We start from the raw sequence: 16,856 nt of genomic DNA, 5'->3' as shown, positions 1-16,856 counted from the left end.
ATAATTGTCAACATTTTCACAAGTGTACAAAGAGTACGCTTTTGACACACACACACACACCCCCACCCCACCCCCCTCCCCACCCCCCCCCAAAAGTGTACATCCGCAAAATGAAAAATGTTGATCGACAATTTTCATTTTCAAGAAAAGTGTACGCTGGCCCGTAACACACACACACACACACACACACCGCGTACGGTTTGTACGCTCGTGAAAATTATGGACGGCCTCTTAGCGCGTTCGGCTGTTAACCGAAAGGTTGGTGGTTCAAGCCCACCCAGGGACGTATTGTTTTATATTTAAAAGCTATTTATTTAAAAAAAAATATTCGTGGTTTGTTGTTTGGTTGGTGTGTGTGTGTGTGTGTGTGTGTGTGTGTGTGTGTGTTTGAGCGCGCCTGCGTGCGTGCGTGCGTGCGTGTGTGTTTGACGCAAGAATGATGCGTTTCATTTTAATATATCATATTACAATATATGTTAAATACCGATATTGTGTTTCGAATGTTTAGTATTCCGTCTCTGTGGCGCAATCGGTTAGCGCGTTCGGCTGTTAACCGAAAGGTTGGTGGTTCGAGTCCACCCAGTGACGAATTACTTTTATTTATTTTTTCTAGGAATGTTTTTTTTTTTTTTAATCTTGTAGAAATCAGCTAGGATCTGTTTAAATTGCGCATTCGCAAATTTCTCCATATAAACCAGCGAATTTCTTTTTAATGCAATGTTAATGGCAATGCGAAATGGTATTAAAATGCTATTTAGTATTGCTATTAACATTGAATTATACAGTACATATCTTCAATAATCGAAAAGAGTAGCCCATGAAGTGGCAACAGCGGGTTACCTCACTCAATATCTGTGTGGTCCTTAAACATATGTCCGAGAAAAAACAAAGAAGAGAAAAGAGCTCGTTCAAATAATACACGTAAAAGTGATCTCCTGGAGGACATCAAGATGACAGGATACACGTGGAAACAGGTTGAAATGAAGATTCCGGGGAGCTGTTGTCGACGGTCTATGCGGCATGCCCCAGGAGAGAGGATGGGCATAAGTAAGCAAGCACTGCGTAATGGAGAATATACGAAGAGGTGTGGATTCTGTTTTTAGCGAAATGGTCGAGTAATTTTCATTCTTGAAAAATAATGGAGGCGAGGACCCGTTAGGGTCGAGTTCAATTATATTTCGGGAATAGAGTGTTACTATGATAATACCTATTTAAAATAAGTTTTTTATAACCGGTAAATAATAATGTAGGCCTAATTATGTGTATGTTTTATGGTAACATGTGCACGGACGTTTTGTGTGCAGACTACTGTTCACCACTAGAGCACATTGATTTATTAAGCCATTGCTACTGGATGTCAGACATATAGTCTTAGAGAGGAAACCCGCTACATTTAGTAGTAAGGGATCTTTTATAAGCACTATCCCATATTGTGTTTCGAATATTAAATATCCAGTCTCTGTGGCGCAATCGGTTAGCGCGTTCGGCTGTTAACCGAAAGGTTGGTGGTTCGAGTCCATCCAGTGACGAATTATTATTATTATTTCTTGTCTTTTTTTCTAGTTTTTTTTTTTTTTTTAATCTTGTAGAAATCAGCTAGGACCTGTTTAAGTTGCGTATTCGCAAATTTCGCCATATAATCCAGTGATTGGTTTTTAATACAATATTAATAGCAATATGAAATGGTATTAAAATGTTATATAGTATTACTATTAACATTGAATTATACAGTACATATTTTCAATTATATGGTCTTAATGCACATGCAATGCTGGTATTATGCCAAAATATGAATGTAAAAGAAAAAATCGCAAAAAAAGACAAAGCAATTAATGTAATTATACGTAAATAATATCACTGTTTCACAATGCACCATGTTAATTTTCACTATCTGGAGTAACCGACGACCGTTGGTAAAAGTAAAAACAAAAACAAAGGTACGCTGTTGCTAAACTGTTCAGCAACATTTTGCTAGTTTTGCGCCATGATGTATTTATTGTCGACAAGCTAGTGCTCCACAACTAGTGTCACAAAGGCCGTGGTATGTACTATCCTGTCTGTGGGGGTGGTGCATATAAAAGTTCCCTTGCTGCTAATCGAAACGAGTAGCCCATGAAGTGGCGACAGCGGGTTTCTTCTCTCGATATCTGTGTGGTCCTTAACCACATGTCCGACGCCATATAACCGTAAATAAAATGTGTGGAGTGCCAAAAGATAAGCAAAATACATGTTTCATTACAGAGGCACTTTAAATAAAACATTTCCTTATTGTCGACATGATGTACATGACATGGAGCCCCCGGGGCAAGAGGAAAAGAGCTCGTCCAAAGAATAGACGGCGAAGTGATCTCCTGGGGGACATTAGGATGACAGGATACACGTGGAAACAGTTTGAAACAAAGGCCCAGGAGGAAGGACGGGCATAAGTAAGCAAGCATTGCGTAATGGAGAATATACGAAGAGGTGTGTATTTTAAATAGAGTGTTACTATGATATGACCTATTTAAAATAACCGGTAAATAATAATGTAATTATGTGTATGTTTTATGGTAGCATGTGCACGGACGTTTTGTGTGCAGACTACTGTTCACCACTAGAGCACATTGATTATTAAGCATCTGCTACTGGATGTCAGACATATAGTCTTAGGCAGAAAACCCGCTACATTTAATAGCAAGGGATCTTTTATTAGCACTATCCCATATACAGGATAGCACATACCACAGCTTTTTGCTGCACATGCTGGAACGAGAAATAGCTCAATGGGTCCACCGATCCCAGTCCAACTGCGTATCAGGAGAGCTCTTTACCACTGGGCTACGTTCCGTCCACCGACGGGGATCGATCCCAGACCAACTGCGTATCAGGAGAGCTCTTTACCACTGAGCTACGTTCCGTCCACCGACGGGGATCGATCCCAGACCAACTGCGTATCAGGATAGTTCTTTACCACTGGGCTACGTTCCGTCCCTTCTACGTCCCGTCCCTTCCCGTCCCTTGTGAAAAGTAGTCTACAGATAAAACAATATTATAGTGTGGCGTCACAGGTATAGATTAAATTAACGATAACACCGTTTTGAGAAGAAAAAAAAGTGTTGTCTTCCTAGTGGTTGATAACTTACAGCACAGATATTTTCAGATGTGTCACTAATTGCAATATATAATAAGTGTCCATATTATATTTTTATATTTCTTGAAATGTTATTTTTGGAACTCTTTACTTTAATGGCCAAATATGACTACACCAAGTTTGCGAAGAAGCAAATGGGTTTATGATGAAACATTTGGCAGACTTTAAAATGAAAGCAATAATTGCATAATGACATTTTCGTACACTGTCTAACCTGTAGCTTAGACTTAGTGGTAACTCGCCAGCCTCGATGGCGTAGTGGTAAAGCCATCGGACTAAATGCTGGTAGGTACCGGCTCCCACCCACATCAAGTTTAACGACTCAGTGGGTAAGTGTAAGCATAAGCGTACGAGGCAGGGGCGGGTGGGGGAGGGGGGCAACTGCCTCGCTAGTGCTGGAACAATACTGTAAATGCGGGTAAACATTATGGAGATATTCGGGTAAAATGTGCTGAGACCTTTTTTTCATTTATTTCCATCATTCTACCCGCAAAATTAAAAATGTGCAGTGATTTGTGTGCACCCTATATAGCTGTTCTGTAGTAATGATAATATGAATAAATGTTATTATCCCGATTCGGGCATTTTCATTTAAAGGAGGGGACAATTAAGGCATTTGGCTTGGTATGCATATTTAACGATATATAATGCACATTATTGCTTAATATCAACAAGTATAATCATATAGGCCTAATAATATGCATTTTTTCTTTGGATTTTTTTAAAAAGAAAAATACTGTAACTCCATTTCGTTCTATTGATGCAAATTGAAATATATTTAGTTAAATAGTTTATTATACTATCAAGTCATTTATGTTGTTTTACAAGTCAGGTTGATGAAAGTGAAGCGCCTTGTCGTAAATTAGAGCGTTTGTTTACACTGTAAATAGAGGAGATGGACGGAGCTGACGTCACTTCGCCCCAAGCTTTACCACCGGATGTCACAAAAATGAAACAAAATGGCTGCCCCCAGTTAGTAGGAATAATCATGGGTTTTTTATTAACTCTAAAATTGCGCGTTTTTCATTTGTTAAAGTGTCAGTATGTGTTGGTGGTCCGGGTATGCATCTTTCCAACACATAAGGCTCTTGTTTGAGTTGATCCTACCTTTAATTCGGGAAAAAAACAATCAGTCCCCTTACAAAAATTTGAACTCGTACGCCTATGGATGTAAGGCTTTTGAGTCACTAACTACTAACAACTAACCACTAACCCAGCTTGCTTAAAACTTAGTTGGATATAAGCACGAAAATAAGTATCAGAAGAAGAAGTGGTAACTTGGTCTTCCTTGAAAATGAACCTGCTATTGCTACAAAAAAAAAAGTTCTGATAAACCAAATGTTAAAAGCTGACAACCATGTGGAAATGGTTATTTACACATTACTGATTAAATTAAATCAGGTTATAATTTTGAGAAATGCCACTTATGGGTCAAAAGGGTAAAACAAGGTCAATCCGAATAAAATAGATGACTTTTGTTTTCTTTGTTAGGGTTGTGTTTGTTTGTTTGTGTGTGTGTGTTTTGCGTGCGCGTGTGTGTGTGTGTGTGTGTGTTTGTTTTGTTTGCTTGTTTTGTTTGTAAAAAGTTTTTAGTTTTATAGTTAAAAAGTTAGTGCCAAATTGTTTTTGCAAAATTATTTACGTTTATGATGATATAATGGAGTACTGAACTGATGTCTTCACCAAACATCTATTTTAAAACTCCGGTTATCGGAAAGAACATAAACATGAGTCTTTTTTATACTGCTGGGTTCAGAACGCGGTTATTCTATGCGTATCGCCCCACGAACACGGGATTAGGTACGAATGTTTCTTCAAATATATCTTAGCATTTTGTTAATTATCTGCTAAAAGGTGTTAAACCTATAGTAACAATGGCACATGGTCTAGAGTACAAAAGGAAAAAAAACAGTTTCTTTTACATGCATATTAGGTATTTTTTTTTAGGTAAGACAGAAAGCCGCCGAGCGGGTTAGAATAGTACAGACATACAGATATAAACGAACACACGAACGGACTGGCAGACGAACTAGGCAAAAAAGGAAGACAGAAGTAGGTAGATGGTAGGCATGTATTTAATACAACTGAATTTACTTCTTTTTTTTTTTTTTTTTTTTGCAAGGACAGGTCTCTCTTGTTTTCGTTCTGTCTCTCTCTCTCTCTCTCCTCTCTCTCTCTCTCTCTCTCTCTCTCTCTCTCTCTCTCTCTCTCTCTCTCTCTCTCTCTCTCTCTCTATCTCCATCTCCATCTCCATATAAAAATAACTTTCATATTATTTTCATTTTAACTTTATTTCCGTGATTATATCCAATTAAGATTCAAGCATGCTGATCTGGGCACACACCTCAGCTATATGGGTAATGTTTGTAATGAGAGAAAACTAGGTATAGTGGCTTTACACTTCCTCAGTGAGACTTGAAAGTGAGAGCCAGTACCGGGATGCGAACCCAGCTTCTACGACCATTGAGGTCAACGACTTAACCACTACACCACCCAGACCTATGCCCTTATTTTCATAAAATGTAATTTATACAGCAGATTTTCTATGGCGCGTTCCTCATGCTGAAGGACCTTGTAATTAGATTTGTCGAAGATAAAGAAAAGCTTTTAAACTTACTGTAACATAAGACTGACTAAGTACTCGCCGCATTAACGTACGTTGGCATTAATTTGTTTGTCCTTTTTGAAGTCCTAGAACCACATGAGGTTTGTAAATAAAGGTTATAAACACAATATTCTCTCTATAAGTAAAAACGCCAGAAAACGGTTTATTTAGCACGATATTTGTTTTCCTTTCTTGTATTTTTTGCTCTTCTGTGTTTTTTCTTCGTTTTTTCTTTTTTTTTTCTTCGTTTTTTTTTTTCTTGGGTTTTTTTTTCGTGTTTTTTCGTTTCTAATTTCTCTGTAATATTTTAATCTTTTTTTTCTTTTTTTTTTTTTCTTTCTTTTTCGTCTTTTTTCGTTTTTCGTCTCTAATTTCTGTGTAATATTTTATACTTTCTTTTCTTCCATTTCTTATTCTTCTTCTTTTCTTCCATTTCTTCTTCTTCTTTTCTTACTTTTTTCTTCTCTTTTTCTCCAAATATCTGTCTAGAGTTTATTATCAGATCTACCATATCTATTGTATTGAAAACCTAAGACAAGATGACATTTATCATGATCTCTATGCCTTAATTCGGTTTTTTTAAATATAGTCTTTACAAACTAGAATATATCTGTGTGTCAAAACACATTTGCTTTTCTCAGTACTACAAGGATATGTGCACAGTCTCACAGTGTAAAGGAGAAAGAAAGAAACAAGTGCACTGGTTGGGACGGGGGAACCCCCATCAGAGAATAGTTCCACCTACGTGGTTCGATCCTTGGGCGAGCAAAGAAAGAAAACGTTTGTTTTGTTCAACGACACCACTAGAGCACACTGATTAATTAATCATCGGATATTGGATGTCAAACATTTGGTAATTCTGACACAGAGGAAACCTGCTATATTTTTCCTAATGCAACAAGGGATCTTTTATATGCACTTTCCCACAGACAGGAAAGCACAAACCACGGCCTTTGAACCGTTGTGTTGCACTGGTTGGAACGAGAGAAAAAAATCAGCTGAATGGATCCACTGACGTGGTTCGATCCTGCGACACAAGCACCTCAAAAGGAGAGGACAATTAAGGCATTTGGCCTGGTATGCATATTCAACGATATATAATGCACATTATTGCTTAATATCAACACGTATAATAGTATAATTAATAAAACGGTTAAATGTGACGGCTATTATATATAACGGGCGCAGCCATTTTGTACCATCTCAGTGAGTACGCCCTCTGGCGAGCTGGTGGTTACGTAATACTTAACGGGTAACGTCAGGAATGAGCCTTAGAACTAGAGAAACACAATCTACCTGGTTTTTGCGGGATAATAAATAGTCATACATTGCAATGTTCGGTAATAATACACATCCCAGTAAGCCAGCAATAAGTATATCCAGCACTACATATATATTATTTTTCAATACAAAATAAAATACCATTGTCAAAGTGGCTACACAACAAGTCGAAACAATTAACAATGTTTTGCCCATGCATTAACCTACGTACTGAAATGATACACGGGGTGTTTTCTTAGTTAATTGGTCTATGCTGTTAGTTGCTTCTACCTGTGATTCCTGATTGGCAGGTGTGTATTTGATTGGTAACCAGATGAGCCAATTAATTGACGATGTCTAGACACAAAAATACATACCTGTATTGTGGAATATTACCTGTCGCCCCTAAAATTGTAATGGACATGGTTTATTACTGTAAAGAGTTCTGTAAAACTATTATGTAGACTTTTCCATCTAAAACCACAGAATTGACCAATTACGTAGTCCAAAAGAAAAGAAAATTATCACTTGGGTATCGTGGGTTGTCGTTTTTGCTCCAACGTAGCATATCAATAGGCCTAATAGTGTACATTTTTCCTTTGGATTATTTAACAGAGAAAACTACTATAACCCCATTTTGTTTCGTTAATGCAACTTGTAATATATTTAGTTAAATAGTTTATTATATTATTACGTTATTTATGCTGTTTTACAAATCAGGTTGATCGAAGAGAAGCGTCTTGTCGAAAATTACTGCTTTTGTTTATACTGTACATACAGGAGATGGTCAGGAGCTGACGTCACTTCGCCCCAAGCTATCTCACCGGACGTCACAAAAACGAAATAAAATGGCTGCCCCCAGTTAGCAGGAATAATCATGTTTTTTTACTAACTCTAAAATTAAGCGTTTTTCGTTTGCTAAAGTGTCAGTATGTGTTGGTGGTCCGGGTATGCATCTTTCCAACACATAAGGCTCTTGTTTGAGTTGACCCTCCCTTTAACTGACTGAGCTAAATCCCGCCCCAGCAAAGAAAGAAAGGCAAATAAACCGAGAAAAACAATAACAGGCAGGCAGGCAGAAAGTCAGATAGGCACATACATCTGTAAATTAGCTTAATAATCTACATATAACGCCATTCGTTTTATTTTCCCATGGGATAAAACAATGATATATATATATATATATATATATATATATATATATATATATATATATATATATATATATATATATATATATATATATATGAAATAGTCTTTGATATAATAAATGGAAAATGAAAGGAATGTTTGTTTAACGACACCCCAGCACATTGTTTAATGGGAGGTTGTTAGGTGCAAGTCTGTAACTTAATCTAGAGAACGGAACAAGAAGGGGTTACTCCCACCAGTTAGAGGGAAATTATTTTATTCCACTTTTTCAACAGAATACGGGATAGCATCGTATGCCACGACCTTTGGTATGCCAGTCGTAGAGCGCTGGTTGGATTGGAATTGATCCTGCTATCCACTGTACCTCATGCGAGTTTTCTACCAGTGATCGAAGTACTTGGTATTAATAAAGAATACTACACGTTATGCATATTAAACTAAAAAATTGTATATTAATTTGATTAAGTATACATATATTATTATGGGCAGGACGTAGCCCAGTGGCAAAGCGCTCGCTTGATGCGCGGTCGGTCTGGGATCGATGCCCGTCGGTGGGCCCACTGGGCTATTTCTCGTTCCAGTCAGTGCACCACGACTAGTATATTAAAGGCCGTGGTATGTGCTATCCTGTCTGTAGGATGGTTCATAAAAAAGATCCCTTGCTATTAATGAAAAAATTTAGCGGGTTTCCTCTCTAAGACCATATAACCGTAAATAAAATGTGTTGAGTGCGTCGTTAAATAAAACATTTCTTTCTATTTCTCTAAGACTAAATGTCAAAATTACCAAATAGCGGATGATTAATATGTCAATGTGCTCTAGTTGTGTCGTAAAACAAAAACAAAGTTTAAACATATTTAAATTTTTATTAAAGAATATTGCACGTGCGTGTATACTGAAACAAACAAAAAAATCTAAATACATTTGATAAAGATATTTAACAAGAAGTAAGGTTTAAACATACCAGCATATAACAGAGAAGAAGGGGGGAAAAGTCTTTAATGGAGGGGAAAAAACGTCAAAATATTGTTGGAATGTGCTCTGAAGGGAATATCAAATGCTGTTCTCTGCACGAGAATATACAGAATGTGTAATTTAACACTTGATTTCCCGGTGGAATCATCAGTTTCTCAGAATAATACTTATAACCTGTAAACTGTTTCAGTCACATTCCAATACACCTACGTAAAAATAAGTTGCATCGCACTTCAAGGTCACAGTTCTAGGTACATCTATAGGCAAGACTTATAATGTAGCAACAGCATAGTCTGTAGCTGTGATTGGTATTATCGAATGTCAGCCCAATAAATGCAAAAATTATAATTAAAAATCTGGCCTATATGCCCTCCCCCCCCCCCCCCCCCCCCCCCCCCCCCCCCCCCACCCCCCCCCCCCCCCCCCCCCCCCCCCCCCCCCCCCCCCCCCCCCACCCCCCCCCCCCCCCCCCCCCCCCCCCCCCCCCCCCCCGCCCTCATTTTACATAATATGCAACGATTCTATTTTTGTTAATATGATTCTTAAATTGTTATTACTGGTATTAAGATACAGTTAAACACAACATAACCAATAACATTTCTCTCCCATCCCTCATTCAGATTATTACTTTTTTTCTCTTCATCTTTTTTGTTTGTTTAACTCTTTTCTTTGTTTGTCAGTTTGTCAATATATTTTCTGTTTATCCCCTCCTTCCCCCCCCCCCCCCCCCTCTCTCTCTCTCTCTCTCTCTCTCTCTCTCTCTCTCTCTCTCTCTCTCTCTCTCTCTCTCTCGCCTTTCCTCTGTCTTTCTCATTCACTATGTCTCCCTCTCTGTATATCTATTTCTTCAATCTGTCTCCCTCTCTCTCTCTCTCTCTCTCTCTCTCTCTCTCTCTCTCTCTCTCTCTCTCTCTCTCTTTCTATGTATTTCTTTCTTATGTACCATTTAAAATATTGTTCACCATTGTAGAAGATTCAAAGGTAATGTCGACGCTATTAAACACACGATCACATAAAAACTACGTACCTAAATGCAGGGATAGGAGGGAAATGTCTCAACTTCGTCGACCAAGAAACGTTAAGCGGGAGTTTGCAACCAATACATAATTCCCGTCGTTATGAGAAAAACACCGTATAATAAACTGCGGCCGAACAAAAACATGATAACAATAGAAAAAGACAGCTGACAGGGTCATCGGAGTTATCTGTTTTTTTATATCCCACTCTCTTTGGACAAAAAGGCGGATTTAATATACAGCACGTCCAAGGCCAAGAAAACGTTTTGTCATCACGTATTTAAACCCGCGCTTGCGGTGGGTCCTACCGACAATAAAATGGGCGGAGCTTCAAGCCAGAGATAATGATCACGTGATCTAAGTCTAGCGACAAGGTCAGTCTATGAGTTATAATTAAACAAATATACGTGGCCTCAGAGAAAGAAAGCTGTACTCACGCAACGTTAGAATGAAGAACCACATTCCCGGTTTTTTTTTTTTTTTTATCATTTAGATTAGAAATAAATATGATCTACAACAGAATCCCAAATATCTCGTGCAAAGTTGCGAGTCTTCGGTTTTAGATTTTTTTTTACCAACTGTTTCTGCGTGGACAACGCGGATCTTCATAAAATGTCACCGAGGTAAAATCGCGACCAATGTTTTCATTCCAGTCTAAGATGGCTAGGTTACTTCTTCGTTTATATTCCTTGTCAGAGAAGGAAATGCGTTTGTCATGGTATACCAAACAAGCATTGTTGAATGATTCCACATAGTGTGTATCGACACATGTGACGTAGTCTTCCGGTGTTTTGTATATGACAAGTCGCTTGATTGCGCAATCGAAAAGTTTGATGGCGATCGGGTCTCGCAATATGATTTTGCTGGGCTCGTAGTTTTTATCAGTTTTGCATCTTGATTCAGGCAAACAGTTATCGTGTATATTTTGATAATGTAAAACTATATTGTCAAGAAGACTTCTCAGTTTTTCTGATGATCCACCACAATATTTCATGGCGTAATAACAATGCGTTTTCACCGATGCCGCTTTGTCAGACAATTCACCGTGCCATTTCACAGCATGGAACTTAACAGGGCCAGTGCAGACTTTTTTCATTTCTTTACTACTTCCCTTTGTTGCATGCCATGTGTCATTTGCGTTAGTAACACCAACACGGTTTTCTGACAAGTATTTATTTATGGTGACATTTCGGTCGTGTCCGTGGATGTTGACATTGATTCCACATTTATCAAAGTGGTCGTATAATTTCTTTACACCGAATGTCTTATGTCTTTGGCTTACTGGATCGTCATCTTTGGAGACGACTGCCAGTCCTATGACCTTTTTTGTTTCAAATCCAATGGCAACCACGTCAGAATGCCGTGCATTTTTTCGCCACCCATGCCTTGCGTCTGTCAATATCGTAATTCCTTTGAAGTCAGAATTAATATCAGAACATTGAAGTGTTGTGATAGCCGTTTCTTCGTCAACAGCATCTTTAATAGATTGATAAGCGATGTTATTTGTTTTGCAGCAGTATAAATCTAAAAATCTACTGACGAAAGTCTCTGATAACTGACCAAATCCTGCAGATGTGACAAAAACGTTCATACTGTGAATATCGCAAACCAAACACAAAAAGTGCATGCAAGAGATGCGAAAATTTGCGAGGAATGATCCACCCGGCAAACGAGGTGATGTGTCCACTTTCATGCTGTGTTGATTCTCACAGTGCAACGAAATTTTTTCCTGTGTGCCCTGAGTATTCTATGGTTTCAATTTTCCATGTGTTTCGAACATTCATGGGCATGCACCTGTAATCCGACACAAAGATTTTGTATTGCCGATTCAGTAATGAGGACACATCTTTTCTGTACTCTGTTCCTTTGGACATGGTAAATATGTTGAAAATTTGTGAGCGGTTCCCAAATCATCTGCATCGGTGTTGCTTGGTGGCAAATGCATGTTGTTGAAGATAAAAATCAAAAACCTCGTGTAGAATTGTGCTGTTGCTTGTATTTGAAACCCTGTCATCCAATAATAGTTTTGCGCGATCTATTTTGTTGAAGAGCAAAGTTTTTGTCATCATTAGATTGGGCATAGAATCGAATATTTCCTGTCACCAGAGGAACGTCTTTTAATTTTCTTCGTTTATTTCTTATTCGCATCTCATCACCCTCATCTGACTTTCTTTTCTTTCTTCCGAATTCTTGTCTGTTTTCGTCTTTTATACGCTGCATTTTCGATCTTTAAATAAGCAAGCTTCTAATTCGGAATATGTTCACATTGAAGAAACGTGTTGATTATTTTAAAAAAAGGGCGCCACAAATACAGGTTGGTGTTAATATTTAGTTTAGTCCATTTTTCTAAAAGGGCGAATTTTTCTTATCTACTAACAAAATACATATGAGAAAACGACAATATTATTTTATTTAATAATGCACAGTGAAATTAAACGTAGTATATATACATGCATATATTTGTTTTTATTGCGACACTGAACTCACATTATTCGAGTCAGAATATAAGATAACGGAAGAGAGTTTTAGTAGCTTTGTCTCCTTTACAGCGGAATGTCGCACATTCCTGGTAATTAAATTATCGGGGCTATTGTTTTAGTTTCCATCAAAAGTGCGCCAACGTTTGGCTGACAAATCATGAGTGAAAAAAGGGAATTATGTTTTTTAAAATAACCCAAGGATCAAGCGGAAGCTCTATTGGCATTCTGTCGCTTTAGCGATTTTGATTTAGACAATGATGTTATAAAAAATGAATGGTTCAGTTTGTGAGGACGAAGGTAGTGCTCACTTTGAGAGAAGCGTCGGACGCGCACACGGTTGACAGCACCGGACCGGGATTGCTAAAAATACCTGTTCTGGCTCTCGGGAAGGGTCGCAGAGAATTCTCGAACAAAGTGATGGACACGGCAGAACCTCGGCCAGACAACACAGCACACCTACTGACGATGAATGTTCATCTTGTTTTTGTGTGCCATGTGTCACGTCCGATAGACAGAATTGGTTAGGAAATGGCGCCGCACCCCATATTCGTAATGCTGGTTTACGGAAAGAACGTTATAAAAAATTCTGGAAAATGTTGTCTCGCCGAGGCGCATAGCTTGATGCCCGATATCAACAGAGCAAAATGCGATCTTTTGATAGAGGTACCACCCAGGAAAATGTCTGGACACTGAGAGAAATGATGCCGCACTGTGTTCTGTCGTTGGTCAGGTCATTATACCCAAACTCCGATGGTATATCGTATATGGGGCATAAGTGGCAATAAACGGTGAGTAGACACCTGTAAAGGCATTATTATTAAATGTATTTGGCAAATAACACGTTTGCTGCCTTGCAAGTGAGGGGCAAAAATACTATTATTCCACGTGGCCCGTTCCACGTGCGCCTTGTTACTCATGGTTGTCATGTGACATAAACAAGCTACGTCACATGTCCATATACGACTATTCAATTCTACGCTTCGGAGTTATAAGTTCCAGTTTACCTCTAATTACAATAGCTTTGTATAGAAATTAAAAGCATTCTTTATTTCTCTTACATTTATCTACAAGCGGATCAAATTTGGAGTTATAATATGTTCTAATTGTTCCATAAATATTAAAAATGTACCCCCAATAAAGCTGTGTCTTCAAACTGTCAAACTTTCAAACATTTTGGATTTAAGCTCCGCCCACTCCTATTTATATCGACGGCGCCGGTTTAATTTATACCCATTAATTTTTTTATTATTATTTTGTTTTTGTGAAGTAAATTCTCGTACTTAAATCTGTTTTTAATCGTCTTAATGTTTATAGTACTTCAAATGTCTTCTCTTTTTCTTCTTGTTTTTTTCACCGAATATTTATTTGTTTCGTATGTACGCAATTATTTGGAGGTAAAGTTGTTAGGACGACCAGAAATACTTCAAATGTTGTTGGGTTTTTTACCCGAATATTTATTAGTTTATTTGGAGGTAAAAGAGTTAAAGTTTGTTTTTGTTTAACGACACCACTACAGCACATTGATTTATTAATCATCGGCTATTGGATGTCAAACATTTGGTAATTTTGACATATAGTCTTAGAGAGGAAACCCGCTACATTGTTTCCATTAGTAGCAAGGGATCGTTTATATGTACTATCCAACAGACAGGATAGCACATACCACGGCCTTTGATATACCAGTCATGGTGCACTGGCTGGAATGGGAAACAATCGGCTCGGTGAACTCGCCGATTGACCACTAAGTGCATGGGCCTTATAAGATGTATTATATAGTTCGGGATATTACTATGGGATACACCACCAAATTACATCAACAGATACATCATAGATATAAATATTACACCCCTAACCCTTAAAGTGGCAGACGCTAGTCCTTAAGACCGTCGACGTATTTTCCACTATAAAACTTGTTTTTCTCTTTTTTTCTCTGATACTATTTAAATGAAACGAGCTCTATGGTGACAAGTCCTGTCATATATCTCATTAGTGGCAGAACTTACCGTCATTCGACCTACTTAATCCCCCTCGTGCTGAGAAGCCCATAAGGCTGTAACTAGTAATTGCCAATGCTGCCTGTCTTTTGCCAGCTTCTCCAGTAGTCCCCAGCTCAGACTGCCCTCTCGGGTTTCCTGCTCTGTACTGTCTTCCTCCATGTTTCTTTCGGTCTTCTCCGTTTCCTTTTTCCAGGAGAGGTCCATCGGAGTGCCACTCTTGGTAGGGCTGTTTGAGGCATTCTGATGACATGGCCAATCCACCGCCATCTTCGTCAATTGATCTCCGATACCAATGACTGTGTGGAGGATTGTTTATGGAGTTCTTGGTTATGATGTTGGGCCAGAAGATATTCAGAATCGAGTTATTTGGTACACAGCTACCTCATAGAGTTATTATGGCCTCTGTGGTATAATGGTTAAGTCATCGGACGTCAGGCTGGTAGGTACTGTGTTCGCATCCTGATATCGGCTCCCATCCAACAACGAGTTCCTTAACGACTCAACGGATAAGGCCATTACAACAACTATTCTTTCACTAACCACCAACAACAAACCACTAACTCACAGTCCTGGGCAGACAGACCAGACAGTTGAGGAGTTAGTCCATGAGAGAGTACTTGAACCTTAATTTAATAATAGGTTAAAACGAAAATGAAATGAAAAATGACGCATTAAGACAGGTGACTGCTTAACCCCACCAGTGGTGTCATGGTGCAGGTTTGGGCTATAACGGAAAGCCCTTTCACGATCCTTGATCCACACAAAAAAAATCGTTATTCTAATTTTAGTGGCACCCCGTGCGTTTAAACACGGTAGTACCGGGTACACAGTAACTCTGTCACTCAATCAAGTTAAGGTACCTTAATTTACTGACCAAACACACGTCGTAAGATAACTGCAATCCGTGAGGAGAACCATTTATTGATGTGTTTTCAGCTGGGGGAGGGGAAAATAGACTATGTTTATACAGTAAACCCCACTCTTCTGTACTGATATTAAAAAAGGGTCATTTTTGAGATAATTCCTGTTTATAGAGGGACCGGTTTTCATATTTGCAGGACATAACCCCTCTTTGCCCCGTCTTCCAGCTCCTATGCCCTTTATAAACTGTCACCAATGACAGGCATGGCAGTGTTCAAGGCTCTTTTAAAATGTGAGTGTATTTATTTAATCTAGTCCTGAAGATGCTAGTCTAACACATCGGGCCATATGCTTATAAAACATTTAGAGTCTGAGACTTTATATATCATGCCACGCCAAATAATTGCATATGACGTCATTAGAAATTTCATAAGCACGGGCCGTGCCGTCTTACTGAATCTGTCCAATTTATAGTTTGACGGTAGATTTGTTGGACCAGTCAGATGCTACCTGTAGTGGCGTACCTATCCCAACTGAACAGGGCCCGTTCCACAAAACGATCTTAGCGCTAAGATCACCGTAAGTGCATATGTTAGCTATGCAGTTACGGTGATCTTAGGGCTAAGATGGCTTCGTGGAACGGGTCCCTGGTCACTCTTGAATTAGCACCGTTATTGACACAACAAATCAGCATGTACCAATGTAAAACGCCGATACCTTAAATGACTTGTCTGAGTTTACAGCCATTGTTTTACGCTTTCTACTAGCAGAGAATTTTTAACAACTAAAATTACATATCAAATATAATTTATTGTTAAAAAAATTAAGCGTCTGCACATCCAATGTGTTTCTTATAATTTTAGTTGTTAAAAAGGATTTACTCTTTGAAACTATGTTACAATGTTGCAAACTCGGGATAGGACCTTTAAAGATTGCTATCCCCTGAAACTGATCGTATTAGCATTACTGCATGCAACATGGTGGGGAATCTACCGCACAGCATATACAGCGTACAGGTATAAATGTACGTCACAGACGTTTCGCTGATAACACACGTTAAAGCAATCCCTACCTTTGACACTGACAGATGAGATTCAGTGGCGCCAAACTCGCGTTGGTGGTTACCGTATGACGTGTGCAAATCAAGAGAGGTGCATCCAGCCAAACTCGACCGACACGACGGATGAAACACAATTATTATGGGACGCCAGATAAGTCAAAATTTGCAGCTTCACAATATTATGTATTTAAAGTTGGCAGGATAAAACTGAAAATTCGCAAGGAGCATTCATAGGTCGTAAAATACATTTAAAGTTCAAAATACGCATTTAAAGCTCACAGTATTCACTCCTTTGATCCTGTTCAGGATCGGCGTGCGCT

General features: G+C 38.6%; 2 non-coding genes across 2 annotated transcripts; both read left to right on the top strand.

Moving 5' to 3' along the window:
• Positions 1–514: 514 nt before the first annotated feature.
• Positions 515–588, top strand: Trnan-guu. Its single transcript has one exon. It is a non-coding gene; the product is annotated as a tRNA-Asn (tRNA).
• Positions 589–1,455: 867 nt separating this feature from the next.
• On the top strand, positions 1,456–1,529 carry Trnan-guu. Its single transcript has one exon. It is a non-coding gene; the product is annotated as a tRNA-Asn (tRNA).
• The last annotated feature ends 15,327 nt before the right edge of the window (positions 1,530–16,856 follow it).

The sequence above is a fragment of the Gigantopelta aegis genome, chromosome 6 (assembly GCF_016097555.1).
Source record: "Gigantopelta aegis isolate Gae_Host chromosome 6, Gae_host_genome, whole genome shotgun sequence".
Lineage (NCBI taxonomy): Eukaryota > Metazoa > Mollusca > Gastropoda > Neomphalida > Peltospiridae > Gigantopelta > Gigantopelta aegis.
This window is presented reverse-complemented; position numbering and strand designations above follow the sequence as displayed.